The following is a 19,553-nucleotide window of genomic DNA, read 5'->3' on the forward strand; positions in this document are numbered from 1 at the left end:
CTATGTCTTTCTTTGATTGACGATCTCGTTGTGTGGTATGATTCCTGAACTGTCGTCTCGGTGGTCCTGGGTTTCGAATCCTGCCCGCTACCGCCCCCAGCCCTGCCGTCTTGCTGTATAGGCTTTGATAGGCTAGATGTAATAATCTTAAATTCTTAAAGAACATCCCAAATATTTAAAACATGTGTATGTGCGTTTAAGTTGCATTTTATTATTTTAACTCTAAAAATGTATTTACGAACAAATCTCCACACTTTGCACAATTCCGACTATTCGCACAATTCGTGGATCTTATTCCCTTGTTTTCACGCAAGTTGTGTGATTTACCGCTGTAAACTTGATTTGGTTTGTAGATTATCAACATAGGTTACTTGAAAATTGTAACACCAATGCGAGCTTGTAATATCTGAGCCATTTTCAAGTTTTGTTGAGGACGTTGCTTGGTGCTTTATGGAGAGAGAGAGGCGTAGCTAGAAATTTTTCATCCTTTGGAGTCCCGGGGGGTTTGATCTCTTTGGAGGCCCCGCATTTTGCGTACATTTAATTTAAAAAACACATATTTTGGCCCCTCTTCAAGTGGGGGCTCAGGGGGATTTTCGAATTCCCCCCCCCCCCACCCAAGCTACGCCACTGGCCTATGTTCCATATCTGTTGAGATAAGTCCAAAGTAATAGGATGGCTTATTAAATATTATCCTTTATGAATGCTGACACAATTTACTATTATCTAATAAGGATATTACATGATATTCAGTATATTTGTCTCTTTCTATGTCTTCATTCCCTCTGTCTCACTCTGTCCCCTCCCTTCTCACTCTCTGTCCCCTCCCTTCTCACTCTCTGTCCCCTCCCTTCTCACTCTCTGTCCCCTCCCTTCTCACTCTCTGTCCCCTCCCTTCTCATTCTCTGTCCCCTCCCTTCTCATTCTCTGTCCCCTCCCTTCTCATTCTCTGTCCCCTCCCTTCTCACTCTCTGTCCCCTCCCTTCTCACTCTCTGTCCCCTCCCTTCTCATTCTCTGTCCCCTCCCTTCTCATTCTCTGTCCCCTCCCTTCTCACTCTCTGTCCCCTCCCTTCTCACTCTCTGTCCCCTCCCTTCTCATTCTCTGTCCCCTCCCTTCTCACTCTCTGTCCCCTCCCTTCTCACTCTCTTTCCCCTCCCTTCTCACTCTCTGTCCCCTCCCTTCTCAACTCTGTCCCCTCCCTTCTCACTCTCTGTCCCTTCCCTTCTCACTCTCTTTCCCTTCCCTTCTCACTCTCTTTCCCCTCCCTTCACACACTCTGTCTCCTCCCTTCTCACTCTCTGTCTCCTCCCTTCTCACTCTCTGTCTCCTCCCTTCTCACTGTCTGTCCCTCCCTTCTCACTCTCTTTCCCCTCCCTTTTCACTTTCTGTCCCCTCCCTTCTCACTCTCTGTCCCCTCCCTTCTCATTCTCTGTCCCCTCCCTTCTCACTCTCTGTCCCCTCCCTTCTCAACTCTGTCCCCTCCCTTCTCACTCTCTGTCCCTTCCCTTCTCACTCTCTTTCCCTTCCCTTCTCACTCTCTTTCCCCTCCCTTCACACACTCTGTCTCCTCCTTTCTCACTCTCTGTCTCCTCCCTTCTCACTCTCTGTCTCCTCCCTTCTCACTGTCTGTCCCTCCCTTCTCACTCTCTTTCCCCTCCCTTTTCACTTTCTGTCCCCTCCCTTCTCACTCTTTGTCCCCTCCCTTCTCATTCTCTGTCCCCTCCCTTCTCACTCTCTGTCCCCTCCCTTCTCACTCTCTGTCTCCTCCCTTCTCATTGTCTGTCCCTTCCTTCTCACTCTCTGTACCCTCCCTTCTCACTCTCTGTCTCCTCCATTCTCACTCTCTGTCTCCTCCCTTCTCACTCTCTGTCCCCTCCCTTCTCGCTCTAGTCCCCTCCCTCCTCACTCTCTGTCTCCTCCCTTCTCACTGTCTGTCCCTCCCTTCTCACTCTCTGTCTCCTCCCTTCTCACTCTCTGTCTCCTCCCTTCTCACTCTCTGTCCCCCCCCTTCTCACTCTCTGTCCCCTCCCTTCTCACTCTCTGTCTCCTCCCTTCTCACTCTCTGTCCCCTCCCTTCTCACTCTCTGTCTCCTACCTTCTCACTCTCTGTCTCCTCCCTTCTCACACTCTGTCCCCTCCCTTCTCACTCTCTGTCCCCTCCCTTCTCATTCTCTGTCCCCTCCCTTCTCACTCTCTGTCTCCTCCCTTCTCACTCTCTGTCTCCTCCCTCCTCCCTTCTCCTCCCTTCTCACTCTCTGTCCCCTCCCTTCTCACTCTCTGTCTCCTCCCTTCTCACTCTCTGTCCCCTCCCTTCTCACTCTCTGTCTCCTACCTTCTCACTCTCTGTCTCCTCTCTTCTCACACTCTGTCTCCTCTCTTCTCACTCTATGTCTCCTCCCTTCTCACACTCTGTCATATCCCTTCTCACACTCTGTCTCCTCCCTTCTCACTCTCTGTCCCCTCCCTTCTCACTCTCTGTCCCCTCCCTTCTCACTCTCTGTCCCCTCCCAAGAAAACGAAACACCAAATCAGCCAGTATGTTCAATCTATTAAGCCTTGCTCTCGGTCTGACTGTTGGGGGTTTTACAAACATTAAAGAACTTGGGAATTATTGGCAATGTTACAGAACATTTGAAGATAGACAATGTTTCTAAATTCTTGAGGGTCATATGATGTTTACATACTTTTTTGTTTAAAGCAACACAGAAGTAAAAACGACCAAATGTTTCAAACAAAATGTGTGTAGTTGTTTGTTCTCCGCGCCATCTATTAGGAGTTTTCTATTTCTTTTGAATTTGAATTCTCTCTTTTACAGCCCCCCTCCCCTCTATCTCTGCCTTCTAATTCTCTCGCTCCTACCTCTCTCTCTCTCTCTCTCTCTCACTTCTTTATCCCCTCTCTTTCCCCCCCCTCTTTCTCTCTCTCTCTTCTTATTTCTCCTCCTCTCTCTTTCTCTCTCTCTTCTTAATTCTCCTCCCTCCCTATCTGCTAACCTTTTTTTCTCTCTTCCTTTCTTTTTTTACCACCCTCTCTCTTTTTTTTTCAAGTCAAAGTGATTTAGTTTTAATGAAGTTACGATGACCCAGAAACATGTCGGCCTGGACTTGAAAAATTCACTTCATATACTTTAAAAAACACATTTTTACCCAATTCCACTGTCCTCCAACCCCCCTTCCCTCCCCTTCCCAAATTTAGATTTGTTATTGTACATTGGTCTTGTCACGTGCTTCAAAATCGTCTAATTAAAATTACAGACAGACTCTAAAACATTAAGTTGCTTAAAGTCAGTGTTAAATTTAGACTCACTAGCAAAAAAAAAAAACAAAAAAAAACTGTCTCTCTCTCTATAAATACAGCGACCGCTTGCTACCGGTGAATGTCACGCTGACTTGATAGAAACAGACAAGTCGATAAAAGGCAGAAAAGAGAGAAGAGAGGCAGGATATTTTTTTTTAAAGTAGCCCTAGTAGGCCTACACCATTGAGATACTGCACTTGAAGAGTTGGAAGAGACGGGCTGCTGTAGGTCGCAGTTTTGTGCTCCACTTAAAAACGTAGATCGCTTCCAACGCACAAGATAGGCGACTCACTGCTGGTGTTTTGATAATACTTTTATGCTAGCGTACATAAATATTTGTTGAAAGTTGGCAAGTGGCTAGATAAAACTTACCCAGGGAAGATTCAACGCTGTTATTTTGTGACTAGATCTAAAGTCTGATTCAACTTTAGATCGAGATTCAACATTTTTTATGTGCCTTTTTTTTCCATTGGACTTAAATATTCAGACGACACAGTCAAGAGAGGTAAGGTTTGACTGTAAGAATTGGTTCTAGGGCTATTAGATCTAGAGATAGATTAAATATATAGGCCTACTAAGATAGTCATCGAGACTTGACTTATACACTTATCCGCTGTACATTGATAGAGCTATAGCTCCTAGGCTTATGCATGTGAGTGTAGGTCAAAAACTGTATCTTCTGTACAAGGCTCCTGTTGAAAATGTGTGCGTGTACATTAGACTCTTCAGTGATGCATTCTTTGTTAAGTAGCCTACTGTTGAAATGTTTAAAAAAAAAAAGATAATGTCCATGTTTTAGACGCCTGACCTCGCCAGACCTCTAAACGGTCAATGATTCCCCCCCCCCCCCCCCATGTTCCCCTCTTGGTGTCCTCACTGTGCCAAGCAGTGTACATTAGAAGAAGGGAGAAAACAGAGAGTCAAAGGGAGAGCATATTGAAAGACAGGGGGAAAGAGAGAGCGAAGAAATCATAATATAATATCGTGTCTATGGAAGAAATAGAAAGGGAGTGTACGCAGAAAGACAAGGGGAGAGAAACAGATTGTGTACTCTTATGAAGCATTAAATGTAAACACATAATTTTGTTATCGTGTTTTTGTCTCTGGCGTGTTTCTACTTGGCCAGGTTGACTCCCAGTCCCCAGGCTTGAAGGGTAGATCTTTAGTGTCAACACGTTTTTATACACGTGGACTTGAACGTAAAGAGATAGCACTTTGGTTCTTTAATTAGAAACAAAAAGTCAGAAAGCGACTAGTTTATAGTTCCAGTAACAATTCACGAAATATTTGTCAAACCCAAAGACATACACTATAGTAAAAATAAAAAAAAAACACGTGCCAACTTTGGTTAAGGCTTTTAATTCAATACAATACCTATAGCAAATTTTAATGTGTATGTTACTTAGAAATCGAAAAATCAACAACGCTCATGTCTGAATAATTCAAATTCTTCAGAGCCTTAATAAAGTTAAATAAAATAAATAAATTATAGGCTTTTATAAAGGGCTACTTTCATGCTCATAGCATGCTCAGAGCGCTTTGGTCCAATCTCAGTTGTGAGACCAGTTGGGGGGGGGGGTGAAGGGGGTATATAGGAGAAGGTTTTTTTCCTGCTGCCTTCAGGCGCTCAGTAAACACAACTCAGCCCGAGTCGGGTGTCGAACCTCGAGCCCCCTTCATAGGTAGCCAAGCCAAGCCAAGTTCAAGCGCACTTAGCCTCTCGACCACGCTTCGTGTAAAATAAATAAATCCCGTCGAAAAAGATCACTACGTCCGTCTATGTGTAAATATAGTTTTTTTCTGGTCAATTCTAATGGCACTAGGGAAGTAGGAGCACTTGGAAGAATGTATCCTAACAAATGGAATAAGAAATCTCACGGCTGTTGTCTGTCTGTTCTAGTTTATGTTTTTGCTTTAGTTGAGTGTCTAACAGATGACGCATTTTAATTTATACAAAATTATAAATGATGATGGAGATGTCTCAGTTGAACATTTTGATGCTATCTTAAATACCATTTGCTTGGTCGTGTTGTATGCGCTCTGGACTGTCAGTTGTCTCAAACGTTCCGGGTTCGAACCCTGCCCACTTTCACCCCCCCCCCTCGTCCTGCAGGAAAAACATGTACAAAGTAGGGCCTATGCCTACGTTGGTTTATATTAAGAAAGGGATTTCTGAAACGGAGAGCGCCTTACCACGTGACTTTCACGACATGTCCTGTAACAGTTCGATGACGTCATTCTTGCCGTTTTCATCTAGAAGCCTACTTGATGATACGTAAGCGTCAGGATAAAAGCCTGAGTATCTGGGCTCCCTGTAGCGGACCATCTTATTTTATAGTGACTCAAATTAGCAAAAACGTAGTTGGCTGGTGCTAGTGGATAGGTCACACCCTCCCCCCCTCCCCCCACACCCTATTCCTGTTGCGGAATAAAACGTGATGTCTCCTAGAGATTGGCTAATAGCATAATAAATAAATAAATAAGTTAAACAAAAAAAATATTTATTACGTATTTAGGGGGAAAAAAGCAAAAGGCCTTTATTATAGTGCAAAATCTGAAAGCCCTCAAAGTCTTAATCTGCTTTTTTTTTTTTTATTCATCTAAAATCTAATTCGAACGTTTCCATTATACGAATGTCGTTAACTTTTGAAAATCAAATATAGCGAGTAACAAAACTTAAAGCGAGTTACAAAACTTAAAGCTATTGGAGTGGATGAGTCGGTCAAGCTATATTTAGCGAATGGGCCTAGATAATAGATTCTACTATATTCTTTTTTATTTATATAGTAAATTGGCGCTATTCTTTTTTTTTTTATATACACAATTCCCTCCTCTCCCCCTTAAAAAGTGTGTGTGGGGGGTGTTATTTATTTGTAGGCTTCATTTTACATGCTGCCTGGTCGTGCGGTTGGACTGTCATTCAGATTTATCGATGGTCCCGGGTTCAAACCATGCCCGCTCCTATCCCCCGTCGTCCTGCGGGAGGTTTGGACTAGGAAGTAATTATCTTCAACTCTGAAGGAACATCCGAAACATGTAAAACATTTTTACAGTCAAAAAGCCATAACACTTAATTTATAAGGATCTTTTTTTTAATCATCATCGAGCCTGATTTATGGTGCAGTCATTTAATGGTATTTAACTCTACATAGATAAACCGAACAGATTGTGAGAGGCAGCTCTGTCTGTGTACTTTGGTTACGGTGTCGTTGGGCCTACTCTGGTCCTACTTAAGTACGCAGTATCTCTGTCTTAGCAGCCCACATATCTTCTGATCAAATGATGTCAGTCTATCAATGAACCTTAGGTCGACCTTAGGACAAATCTTTGCTTGCAAAGATCGGGTATTAGAATAGATCCTATCATGTATTTAAAAAAACTTAATATACGCTATACCTAAGTAGTGAACACTTATTAAAATCGCAAGCATAGGGCATTTATTTGTTTATTTAAAAAATCCTGGATCTATATAAAAACATGTGTCATAACAGGATTCAAACTGGCAATTTCCAAGTCACTAAGCTAGGGTGGTTTCTGTAAGACCGGCGTCGTGACCATAGTTCTAGTAGCATTGGCCTCTAGAAAGGTGTGTTTGACGTGAACAGACAAGACAGAATTGAGAAGACGCATGCTGTAAACTTTAAAAAAAATCTACAACTATATTTGTTAGAACATCGCAAGACTTTTGTCTACAACTAGATTGTTAGAACATCGCAAGACTTTTGTCTACAACTAGATTGTTAGAACATCGCAAGACTTTTGTCTACAACTAGATTGTTAGAACATCGCAAGACTTTTGTCTACAACTAGATTGTTAGCACATCGCAAGACTTTTGTCTACAACTAGATTGTTAGCACATCGCAAGACTTTTGTCTACAACTAGATTGTTAGCACATCGCAAGACTTTTGTCTACAACTAGATTGTTAGAACATCGCAAGACTTTTGTCTACAACTAGATTGTTAGCACATCGCAAGACTTTTGTCTACAACTAGATTGTTAGCACATCGCAAGACTTTTGTCTACAACTAGATTGTTAGCACATCGCAAGACTTTTGTCTACAACTAGATTGTTAGCACATCGCAAGACTTTTGTCTACAACTAGATTGTTAGAACATTGCAAGACTACAACTACAGGTAGACTTCTCAAATAGTTGCACTTTAGTGTCCGATCATCGCAAGACTTTGTTTAGAACTAGACTGTCTCAAGTAGCTCTACTATTGGAGCTCAATCATTACAGTGGAATCAAATTCATTTGAAGTAGTGTATGAATTACAGAGTATTTTAATTTGTATAATCTAGATTACTATTGAGCCAAGGCGGTTTATTGGTTAAGAATTCTTTGGTTTTCAGCCTTAGTCCTAACGATTATCCATCAATAATGTACGCGTGGAATCATCATTGCTATGTAAATATAGATGTAATTGTTCATATTGTTACGAATCTCACTATCCAGGCTCTCTGCAAACTGCACCATACACCACCTACTTAAAGAACTTGACAAGTCAGGGCTCCAAAATAACGTAAAGGTTTAATGTCCATAAATAACAGCCAATACTGTACAATTGGCAGCACGTAGAACAGTACAAATAGCTCTGCGATAACAAATATCTCTCCGATAACACCGTTCCGCCGTATCAAGTCTTGCACTGGCCTCTCCGTCTCGTTCCGGGCTTGCACTGGGTTCAACAGTTCGGGACTGACTTCACACACTTGGGCTTGATGTGTCGGACTCGATCACAGACCAAGATCAAGACGCCGGTCGTCTCAACTGTACTTGACAGTACTCCGCACTGAACCGTCGTAATGCTCCGTACAGAACCACACCGCTGAACTGTGCTGTAGTCGACCGTGTTCTGAACTCCTGTCGTGAACCCGCTTTCTGAACCTTCTCTCGTCAACCGTCTTGACTGCGACACCTCCGCTCTTTATATAGGGTCCCTACTGGCCTTCTAGAACCGGACAGAACGCCGCTCGACCTTTCTAGGTGGTCAGATGACTACAATTCTCGTGACGCTAATGAGCTCTGTTCACGACGGCGATTCTTCCCGAACCCTCTTGTTGACACTCGTCTCGGCCGATCGTCGTACTCGTCACGGTTGACCGCTCGTCTAGCGCTGGCCTGGGGCGATTTGCGTTGACTGACTACACTCACACCACTACCCCCATCTGTGCCACCACCAGGTTTATAACACTGCCCCCTCCTTAGATCTGTCCGTCCCGGGCAGATCCAGCTTTACCATAGTACGTGTGGAGTCGATTGATGTGGACGACCTTCCGCTTGGACCGGTGGCTTCCTTGTATCCGGCAAACGTCATCTGTTATCTTTTTAACTACATGGTAAGGGCCTTCCCAATCTCTTTGATGCTTATAGGACCTTCCGTTTCTTCTCCGGGGGTTGTATAGCCAGACCAAGTCGTTCTTACGGAACCTCGAGGCATTGACCCTATTGTCATTCTTTGCCTTCATTTGGTCACTGCTGCTGTTGATGTTTTTGCGGGCTAAATTATGACCTTCCTTCATTCGGAAAATGGGGGCTACATTTTCATCTTTTCGCTGAGCATCTTGGCTTTTCTCGTCTGACCGCGGCTCGGGAGCTTGCACCTCAAGACGACGACAATCGATGATCACCCCCTTTTCTTCAGCCTTCCTGCAGGGTCTGTATACTTTCTCAGATCTGTGTTGGTTCACTTCTTGTCGAAAAGACCTTTTTGCACAGTTTCGTTGTAAGTGGCCAAACCCTCCACAGTTCCAGCATCGTTTTCTCACTCCACGTTGACCTTGTGGTATCTGGGTGGTTCTGCATTTCTCTAGGGCCTCGTTCGTTTTTTTCAGTTCCTTGCGACCTTTATCTTTAACCTCCTGACTCTGGTCCTGGTAAATGTTCTCGAACTCGTCTTTAGCAGCTTGGTATAAGAGAGCGTACACAAGGGCTTCACTGGCTTTGTGCTTGCCACTAACTCTGATGGCCTTCTTCAGTTCGGGGTCTCGAAGTGCATCGGCAAACGCATCAGTAATGATTATTTCCAGGAGGTCTTGCGTGGCTGTTGGGTAAGCCAAATGGGCGAGGCGTGCAATGTCTGCCTCCAACTCCCGTAGGGTTTCATTTGATTGCTGTCGGCGGGTCTTCAATTTGACTCGATACAATTCTGGCAGATACTCGTCACCGTAACGGAGCTCCATCGTCTTGACGAGAGCAGCGTAGTCTTGTGGGTTTGGGATGGACTGCAGCAGTTCGGAGGCCTTTCCTCTTAGGGACAATATAAGGGCTGTTGCTTTCTCCTCATCGCTGTTCCATTGGTTGACTTTGGCCGCGGCGTCAAATTGTAGCTTGTAGACGGACCAGGACACGGATCCATCAAACACAGGAGGCTTTACCTTCATGAAAGCTTCGGGTACGATTGACATCACATTTGCTTTCTGCATCTTGGTAAAATCCCTGTAAACTTGCGTCTTTATTTCTTCGATTGCCTTCTCCACTGCGCCGACCCTCTGATTCATCTGTTCGTCAATGGTGGTGATTCTCTCCTCCACAGCATGTAAGCGTTGGTTCATAGCCAATAACTCGGTTTTGATTCCCGTGGCCATGACATCTATCTTGGCATCTACCTTGGTGTCCATGGCATCTATCTTGGAATTGGTGTTTCCTAGCATGGTGTCCATGGCATCTATCTTGGAATTGGTGTTTCCTAGCATAGAGCTCAAGAGCTCCTCTATATCTGGTTCTACGTCAAAAAGATACGTGTCTGGATCTTCCTCTTCTTCCACTATGTCTTCGCGGAGGCGTGCCTGTAATGTTTCTTTAATTCCACTTGTCTTCAGCCCTCGATCGCGTAACTCTCGCTTCAGTTCTTTCACTTCGAGTTCGTACAGCAGTTTCAGACGAGCCATAGTAGATCCGTTCCTATCCGATACGATCCGATCCCACTTCTGACACCAGTGTTACGAATCTCACTATCCAGGCTCTCTGCAAACTGCACCATACACCACCTACTTAAAGAACTTGACAAGTCAGGGCTCCAAAATAACGTAAAGGTTTAATGTCCATAAATAACAGCCAATACTGTACAATTGGCAGCACGTAGAACAGTACAAATAGCTCTGCGATAACAAATATCTCTCCGATAACACCGTTCCGCCGTATCAAGTCTTGCACTGGCCTCTCCGTCTCGTTCCGGGCTTGCACTGGGTTCAACAGTTCGGGACTGACTTCACACACTTGGGCTTGATGTGTCGGACTCGATCACAGACCAAGATCAAGACGCCGGTCGTCTCAACTGTACTTGACAGTACTCCGCACTGAACCGTCGTAATGCTCCGTACAGAACCACACCGCTGAACTGTGCTGTAGTCGACCGTGTTCTGAACTCCTGTCGTGAACCCGCTTTCTGAACCTTCTCTCGTCAACCGTCTTGACTGCGACACCTCCGCTCTTTATATAGGGTCCCTACTGGCCTTCTAGAACCGGACAGAACGCCGCTCGACCTTTCTAGGTGGTCAGATGACTACAATTCTCGTGACGCTAATGAGCTCTGTTCACGACGGCGATTCTTCCCGAACCCTCTTGTTGACACTCGTCTCGGCCGATCGTCGTACTCGTCACGGTTGACCGCTCGTCTAGCGCTGGCCTGGGGCGATTTGCGTTGACTGACTACACTCACACCACTACCCCCATCTGTGCCACCACCAGGTTTATAACAATATAGATAAGACTAAATCATTATAATTTAATTAGCTCAGCCAGACGTTTAATTAGCTTAGCCAGACGTTTATTCAGCAATTCTCTCACAGGTAGCCACCTTCTTACAAGTTTTAAATATTTATGGTCACTAGAAATACTTTTTTTAAAAAGCCCACTTATCTAAGGGAAAGAACTCCACATATATCTCAATAATGTAAAATTTATTTCCCCTTTTCGATATCAAACAAAGTAATTGATTGATTAATTGGTTAATTTTTTAAATTGATTCATGTTTCTTTAGCTAAAATAAATAATTGTGTAAAGTTTCAACTTGATACGAAAATGGGTGTTGGAGGACTAACGTGTTCATAATTTGAACTAGAGAGACAGTCTGAGTTGATATAAGCTTTGTAACTAGAAAAATGTGATGGTCTGCTAGCATTGTTTTTTTATTGGAGTATACAAATGTGATGGTCTGCTAGCATTGTTTTTTTATTGGAGTATACAAATGTGATGGTCTGCTAGCATTGTTTTTTTATTGGAGTATACAAATGTGATGGTCTGCTAGCATTGTTTTTTTATTGGAGTATACAAATGTGATGGTCTGCTAGCATTGTTTTGTTATTGGAGTATACAAATGTGATGGTCTGCTAGCATTGTTTTTTTATTGGAGTATACAAATGTGATGGTCTGCTAGCATTGTTTTTTTATTGGAGTATACAAATGTGATGGTCTGCTTGTTTTTTTATTGGAGTATACAAATGTGATGGTCTGCTTGTTTTGTTATTGGAGTATACAAATGTGATGGTCTGCTAGCATTGTTTTGTTATTGGAGTATACAAATGTGATGGTCTGCTTGTTTTTTTATTGGAGTATACAAATGTGATGGTCTGCTTGTTTTTTTATTGGAGTATACAAATGTGATGGTCTGCTAGCATTGTTTTGTTATTGGAGTATACAAATGTGATGGTCTGCTAGCATTGTTTTGTTATTGGAGTATACAAATGTGATGGTCTGCTAGCATTGTTTTGTTATTGGAGTATACAAATGTGATGGTCTGCTAGCATTGTTTTGTTATTGGAGTATACAAATGTGATGGTCTGCTTGTTTTTTTATTGGAGTATACAAATGTGTTGGTCTGCTAGCATTGTTTTGTTATTGGAGTATACAAATGTGATGGTCTGCTAGCATTGTTTTGTTATTGGAGTATACAAATGTGATGGTCTGCTAGCATTGTTTTGTTATTGGAGTATACAAATGTGATGGTCTGCTAGCATTGTTTTGTTATTGGAGTATACAAATGTGATGGTCTGCTAGCATTGTTTTGTTATTGGAGTATACAAATGTGATGGTCTGCTAGCATTGTTTTGTTATTGGAGTATACAAATGTGATGGTCTGCTAGCATTGTTTTGTTATTGGAGTATACAAATGTGATGGTCTGCTAGCATTGTTTTGTTATTGGAGTATACAAATGTGATGGTCTGCTAGCATTGTTTTGTTATTGGAGTATACAAATGTGATGGTCTGCTAGCATTGTTTTGTTATTGGAGTATACAAATGTGATGGTCTGCTAGCATTGTTTTGTTATTGGAGTATACAAATGTGATGGTCTGCTAGCATTGTTTTGTTATTGGAGTATACAAATGTGATGGTCTGCTAGCATTGTTTTGTTATTGGAGTATACAAATGTGATGGTCTGCTAGCATTGTTTTGTTATTGGAGTATACAAATGTGATGGTCTGCTAGCATTGTTTTGTTATTGGAGTATACAAATGTGATGGTCTGCTAGCATTGTTTTGTTATTGGAGTATACAAATGTGATGGTCTGCTAGCATTGTTTTGTTATTGGAGTATACAAATGTGATGGTCTGCTAGCATTGTTTTGTTATTGGAGTATACAAATGTGATGGTCTGCTAGCATTGTTTTGTTATTGGAGTATACAAATGTGATGGTCTGCTAGCATTGTTTTGTTATTGGAGTATACAAATGTGATGGTCTGCTAGCATTGTTTTTTTATTGGAGTATACAAATGTGATGGTCTGCTAGCATTGTTTTTTTATTGGAGTATACAAATGTGATGGTCTGCTAGCATTGTTTTTTTATTGGAGTATACAAATGTGATGGTCTGCTAGCATTGTTTTTTTATTGGAGTATACAAATGTGATGGTCTGCTAGCATTGTTTTGTTATTGGAGTATACAAATGTGATGGTCTGCTAGCATTGTTTTGTTATTGGAGTATACAAATGTGATGGTCTGCTAGCATTGTTTTGTTATTGGAGTATACAAATGTGATGGTCTGCTAGCATTGTTTTGTTATTGGAGTATACAAATGTGATGGTCTGCTAGCATTGTTTTGTTATTGGAGTATACAAATGTGATGGTCTGCTAGCATTGTTTTGTTATTGGAGTATACAAATGTGATGGTCTGCTAGCATTGTTTTGTTATTGGAGTATACAAATGTGATGGTCTGCTAGCATTGTTTTGTTATTGGAGTATACAAATGTGATGGTCTGCTAGCATTGTTTTGTTATTGGAGTATACAAATGTGATGGTCTGCTAGCATTGTTTTGTTATTGGAGTATACAAATGTGATGGTCTGCTAGCATTGTTTTGTTATTGGAGTATACAAATGTGATGGTCTGCTAGCATTGTTTTGTTATTGGAGTATACAAATGTGATGGTCTGCTAGCATTGTTTTGTTATTGGAGTATACAAATGTGATGGTCTGCTAGCATTGTTTTGTTATTGGAGTATACAAATGTGATGGTCTGCTAGCATTGTTTTGTTATTGGAGTATACAAATGTGATGGTCTGCTAGCATTGTTTTGTTATTGGAGTATACAAATGTGATGGTCTGCTAGCATTGTTTTGTTATTGGAGTATACAAATGTGATGGTCTGCTAGCATTGTTTTGTTATTGGAGTATACAAATGTGATGGTCTGCTAGCATTGTTTTGTTATTGGAGTATACAAATGTGATGGTCTGCTAGCATTGTTTTGTTATTGGAGTATACAAATGTGATGGTCTGCTAGCATTGTTTTGTTATTGGAGTATACAAATGTGATGGTCTGCTAGCATTGTTTTGTTATTGGAGTATACAAATGTGATGGTCTGCTAGCATTGTTTTGTTATTGGAGTATACAAATGTGATGGTCTGCTAGCATTGTTTTGTTATTGGAGTATACAAATGTGATGGTCTGCTAGCATTGTTTTGTTATTGGAGTATACAAATGTGATGGTCTGCTAGCATTGTTTTGTTATTGGAGTATACAAATGTGATGGTCTGCTAGCATTGTTTTGTTATTGGAGTATACAAATGTGATGGTCTGCTAGCATTGTTTTGTTATTGGAGTATACAAATGTGATGGTCTGCTAGCATTGTTTTGTTATTGGAGTATACAAATGTGATGGTCTGCTAGCATTGTTTTGTTATTGGAGTATACAAATGTGATGGTCTGCTAGCATTGTTTTGTTATTGGAGTATACAAATGTGATGGTCTGCTAGCATTGTTTTGTTATTGGAGTATACAAATGTGATGGTCTGCTAGCATTGTTTTGTTATTGGAGTATACAAATGTGATGGTCTGCTAGCATTGTTTTGTTATTGGAGTATACAAATGTGATGGTCTGCTAGCATTGTTTTGTTATTGGAGTATACAAATGTGATGGTCTGCTAGCATTGTTTTGTTATTGGAGTATACAAATGTGATGGTCTGCTAGCATTGTTTTGTTATTGGAGTATACAAATGTGATGGTCTGCTAGCATTGTTTTGTTATTGGAGTATACAAATGTGATGGTCTGCTAGCATTGTTTTGTTATTGGAGTATACAAATGTGATGGTCTGCTAGCATTGTTTTGTTATTGGAGTATACAAATGTGATGGTCTGCTAGCATTGTTTTGTTATTGGAGTATACAAATGTGATGGTCTGCTAGCATTGTTTTGTTATTGGAGTATACAAATGTGATGGTCTGCTAGCATTGTTTTGTTATTGGAGTATACAAATGTGATGGTCTGCTAGCATTGTTTTGTTATTGGAGTATACAAATGTGATGGTCTGCTAGCATTGTTTTGTTATTGGAGTATACAAATGTGATGGTCTGCTAGCATTGTTTTGTTATTGGAGTATACAAATGTGATGGTCTGCTAGCATTGTTTTGTTATTGGAGTATACAAATGTGATGGTCTGCTAGCATTGTTTTGTTATTGGAGTATACAAATGTGATGGTCTGCTAGCATTGTTTTGTTATTGGAGTATACAAATGTGATGGTCTGCTAGCATTGTTTTGTTATTGGAGTATACAAATGTGATGGTCTGCTAGCATTGTTTTGTTATTGGAGTATACAAATGTGATGGTCTGCTAGCATTGTTTTGTTATTGGAGTATACAAATGTGATGGTCTGCTAGCATTGTTTTGTTATTGGAGTATACAAATGTGATGGTCTGCTAGCATTGTTTTGTTATTGGAGTATACAAATGTGATGGTCTGCTAGCATTGTTTTGTTATTGGAGTATACAAATGTGATGGTCTGCTAGCATTGTTTTGTTATTGGAGTATACAAATGTGATGGTCTGCTAGCATTGTTTTGTTATTGGAGTATACAAATGTGATGGTCTGCTAGCATTGTTTTGTTATTGGAGTATACAAATGTGATGGTCTGCTAGCATTGTTTTGTTATTGGAGTATACAAATGTGATGGTCTGCTAGCATTGTTTTGTTATTGGAGTATACAAATGTGATGGTCTGCTAGCATTGTTTTGTTATTGGAGTATACAAATGTGATGGTCTGCTAGCATTGTTTTGTTATTGGAGTATACAAATGTGATGGTCTGCTAGCATTGTTTTGTTATTGGAGTATACAAATGTGATGGTCTGCTAGCATTGTTTTGTTATTGGAGTATACAAATGTGATGGTCTGCTAGCATTGTTTTGTTATTGGAGTATACAAATGTGATGGTCTGCTAGCATTGTTTTGTTATTGGAGTATACAAATGTGATGGTCTGCTAGCATTGTTTTGTTATTGGAGTATACAAATGTGATGGTCTGCTAGCATTGTTTTGTTATTGGAGTATACAAATGTGATGGTCTGCTAGCATTGTTTTGTTATTGGAGTATACAAATGTGATGGTCTGCTAGCATTGTTTTGTTATTGGAGTATACAAATGTGATGGTCTGCTAGCATTGTTTTGTTATTGGAGTATACAAATGTGATGGTCTGCTAGCATTGTTTTGTTATTGGAGTATACAAATGTGATGGTCTGCTAGCATTGTTTTGTTATTGGAGTATACAAATGTGATGGTCTGCTAGCATTGTTTTGTTATTGGAGTATACAAATGTGATGGTCTGCTAGCATTGTTTTGTTATTGGAGTATACAAATGTGATGGTCTGCTAGCATTGTTTTGTTATTGGAGTATACAAATGTGATGGTCTGCTAGCATTGTTTTGTTATTGGAGTATACAAATGTGATGGTCTGCTAGCATTGTTTTGTTATTGGAGTATACAAATGTGATGGTCTGCTAGCATTGTTTTGTTATTGGAGTATACAAATGTGATGGTCTGCTAGCATTGTTTTGTTATTGGAGTATACAAATGTGATGGTCTGCTAGCATTGTTTTGTTATTGGAGTATACAAATGTGATGGTCTGCTAGCATTGTTTTGTTATTGGAGTATACAAATGTGATGGTCTGCTAGCATTGTTTTGTTATTGGAGTATACAAATGTGATGGTCTGCTAGCATTGTTTTGTTATTGGAGTATACAAATGTGATGGTCTGCTAGCATTGTTTTGTTATTGGAGTATACAAATGTGATGGTCTGCTAGCATTGTTTTGTTATTGGAGTATACAAATGTGATGGTCTGCTAGCATTGTTTTGTTATTGGAGTATACAAATGTGATGGTCTGCTAGCATTGTTTTGTTATTGGAGTATACAAATGTGATGGTCTGCTAGCATTGTTTTGTTATTGGAGTATACAAATGTGATGGTCTGCTAGCATTGTTTTGTTATTGGAGTATACAAATGTGATGGTCTGCTAGCATTGTTTTGTTATTGGAGTATACAAATGTGATGGTCTGCTAGCATTGTTTTGTTATTGGAGTATACAAATGTGATGGTCTGCTAGCATTGTTTTGTTATTGGAGTATACAAATGTGATGGTCTGCTAGCATTGTTTTGTTATTGGAGTATACAAATGTGATGGTCTGCTAGCATTGTTTTGTTATTGGAGTATACAAATGTGATGGTCTGCTAGCATTGTTTTGTTATTGGAGTATACAAATGTGATGGTCTGCTAGCATTGTTTTGTTATTGGAGTATACAAATGTGATGGTCTGCTAGCATTGTTTTGTTATTGGAGTATACAAATGTGATGGTCTGCTAGCATTGTTTTGTTATTGGAGTATACAAATGTGATGGTCTGCTAGCATTGTTTTGTTATTGGAGTATACAAATGTGATGGTCTGCTAGCATTGTTTTGTTATTGGAGTATACAAATGTGATGGTCTGCTAGCATTGTTTTGTTATTGGAGTATACAAATGTGATGGTCTGCTAGCATTGTTTTGTTATTGGAGTATACAAATGTGATGGTCTGCTAGCATTGTTTTGTTATTGGAGTATACAAATGTGATGGTCTGCTAGCATTGTTTTGTTATTGGAGTATACAAATGTGATGGTCTGCTAGCATTGTTTTGTTATTGGAGTATACAAATGTGATGGTCTGCTAGCATTGTTTTGTTATTGGAGTATACAAATGTGATGGTCTGCTAGCATTGTTTTGTTATTGGAGTATACAAATGTGATGGTCTGCTAGCATTGTTTTGTTATTGGAGTATACAAATGTGATGGTCTGCTAGCATTGTTTTGTTATTGGAGTATACAAATGTGATGGTCTGCTAGCATTGTTTTGTTATTGGAGTATACAAATGTGATGGTCTGCTAGCATTGTTTTGTTATTGGAGTATACAAATGTGATGGTCTGCTAGCATTGTTTTGTTATTGGAGTATACAAATGTGATGGTCTGCTAGCATTGTTTTGTTATTGGAGTATACAAATGTGATGGTCTGCTAGCATTGTTTTGTTATTGGAGTATACAAATGTGATGGTCTGCTAGCATTGTTTTGTTATTGGAGTATACAAATGTGATGGTCTGCTAGCATTGTTTTGTTATTGGAGTATACAAATGTGATGGTCTGCTAGCATTGTTTTGTTATTGGAGTATACAAATGTGATGGTCTGCTAGCATTGTTTTGTTATTGGAGTATACAAATGTGATGGTCTGCTAGCATTGTTTTGTTATTGGAGTATACAAATGTGATGGTCTGCTAGCATTGTTTTGTTATTGGAGTATACAAATGTGATGGTCTGCTAGCATTGTTTTGTTATTGGAGTATACAAATGTGATGGTCTGCTAGCATTGTTTTGTTATTGGAGTATACAAATGTGATGGTCTGCTAGCATTGTTTTGTTATTGGAGTATACAAATGTGATGGTCTGCTAGCATTGTTTTGTTATTGGAGTATACAAATGTGATGGTCTGCTAGCATTGTTTTGTTATTGGAGTATACAAATGTGATGGTCTGCTAGCATTGTTTTGTTATTGGAGTATACAAATGTGATGGTCTGCTAGCATTGTTTTGTTATTGGAGTATACAAATGTGATGGTCTGCTAGCATTGTTTTGTTATTGGAGTATACAAATGTGATGGTCTGCTAGCATTGTTTTGTTATTGGAGTATACAAATGTGATGGTCTGCTAGCATTGTTTTGTTATTGGAGTATACAAATGTGATGGTCTGCTAGCATTGTTTTGTTATTGGAGTATACAAATGTGATGGTCTGCTAGCATTGTTTTGTTATTGGAGTATACAAATGTGATGGTCTGCTAGCATTGTTTTGTTATTGGAGTATACAAATGTGATGGTCTGCTAGCATTGTTTTGTTATTGGAGTATACAAATGTGATGGTCTGCTAGCATTGTTTTGTTATTGGAGTATACAAATGTGATGGTCTGCTAGCATTGTTTTGTTATTGGAGTATACAAATGTGATGGTCTGCTAGCATTGTTTTGTTATTGGAGTATACAAATGTGATGGTCTGCTAGCATTGTTTTGTTATTGGAGTATACAAATGTGATGGTCTGCTAGCATTGTTTTGTTATTGGAGTATACAAATGTGATGGTCTGCTAGCATTGTTTTGTTATTGGAGTATACAAATGTGATGGTCTGCTAGCATTGTTTTGTTATTGGAGTATACAAATGTGATGGTCTGCTAGCATTGTTTTGTTATTGGAGTATACAAATGTGATGGTCTGCTAGCATTGTTTTGTTATTGGAGTATACAAATGTGATGGTCTGCTAGCATTGTTTTGTTATTGGAGTATACAAATGTGATGGTCTGCTAGCATTGTTTTGTTATTGGAGTATACAAATGTGATGGTCTGCTAGCATTGTTTTGTTATTGGAGTATACAAATGTGATGGTCTGCTAGCATTGTTTTGTTATTGGAGTATACAAATGTGATGGTCTGCTAGCATTGTTTTGTTATTGGAGTATACAAATGT

At 40.1% G+C, this 19,553-nt stretch overlaps 1 protein-coding gene across 1 annotated transcript in view; it reads left to right on the forward strand.

The window, feature by feature from the left end:
* Positions 1–3,413: 3,413 nt before the first annotated feature.
* Positions 3,414–19,553, forward strand: part of LOC106075254 (apoptosis-inducing factor 3-like) — a 71,673-nt gene continuing 55,533 nt past the window's right edge. Inside the window, exon 1 of the mRNA XM_013236202.2 lies at positions 3,414–3,804. The gene's annotated coding sequence lies outside the window, so the exon portion shown is untranslated. The remainder of the gene's footprint in view (positions 3,805–19,553) is intronic.

This window comes from Biomphalaria glabrata, chromosome 12, assembly GCF_947242115.1.
Source record: "Biomphalaria glabrata chromosome 12, xgBioGlab47.1, whole genome shotgun sequence".
NCBI classification, from domain to species: domain Eukaryota; kingdom Metazoa; phylum Mollusca; class Gastropoda; family Planorbidae; genus Biomphalaria; species Biomphalaria glabrata.